Raw genomic sequence first — 1,033 nt, 5'->3', positions numbered from 1 at the left:
GTGGGGAGGAAGACATCGAGCCTTCATCCAACGACCACCAGAAGGAGCTACAACGCATGTGCAAAGGGGAGGGACAACATGCAAATGATCTCCCGGGAAAGTAATGAATATGTAACAGGGCTCAATGAATATGTATAAGTTTGGCTTTTAAATGTCTAACACTTTTGTCTAGGGGTATGCGAGTTTGGTAGGGTGGTGACCCCCTCGCATCCGGTGTGGGCGCAGCACCGTAATAAACATACCTGCTTTATAACCTAATCTCGGGTTATGGAGTTTGATTCCGCAAGTCACCAGTTCCATTGGAAAAGTTCTGTTCCACACAACATGGCGCCTGGTGTGGGACCGGAGATTGTCTCTTGCTGAGACATATTCGTGGGTGAGAAGAGTTAAAGGAATGCAAGGACAAGAAGGTAGGGTTGTCTGACCACAAGGATGTGCAAATGTCCCCACCAAAGGAAGCACAGAGACAGTACAGAAAAGCCGTTCTTCAATAGCGTAACAAAACACAGCCCTCCTCCCCCGGGTGCAGCTGGGACGTGAGAATGAGCAGTGAAACTGCCGAAGGCCTGGCAGCCGGCTCGGGGCGTGCTCGCTGTGGGAATTCGTGCGTGGCAGCTGAGCCTGTGCTGAAGCAGCGAGAGCCTGGCTGGAAGCCATCCGGGCAGCACCGCGGTGGCAGGAGGTGCACCAAGGCCGTCGTGCGGCCAGCTCCGGGCTCAGGGCACTCGGCATCCTCTGCTCGACGCGACTCAAAGGAGCCCGGCTGCCTGGAACAGAGCTGGGAGCAGCTGGCTCCGCACCCGAGGTAGGTGCCCTTCGTGGCTGGTGCAGAGGAGCAGCAGGGATTTTTCTCTTCCAGGCTGTTATAAATTAGACCGTATTAAATCAGATCATAGAAAAGTATTTATTAATTCGAGTAAGCAAAAACACAAGCAAACACAGCGCTGGGCACCTCGGGAGTCGCAGCTCCTCAAAAAGGCGCAACCGCTGTCCGCCGCTTTCTGTTTTTATAGTCTCTCAATTCTGGGCAACC

This window comes from Numida meleagris, unplaced genomic scaffold (genome assembly GCF_002078875.1).
Source record: "Numida meleagris isolate 19003 breed g44 Domestic line unplaced genomic scaffold, NumMel1.0 unplaced_Scaffold407, whole genome shotgun sequence".
NCBI classification, from domain to species: Eukaryota; Metazoa; Chordata; class Aves; order Galliformes; family Numididae; genus Numida; species Numida meleagris.
The sequence above is the reverse complement of the archived record's forward strand: the minus strand, read 5'-3'. Positions refer to the sequence as shown.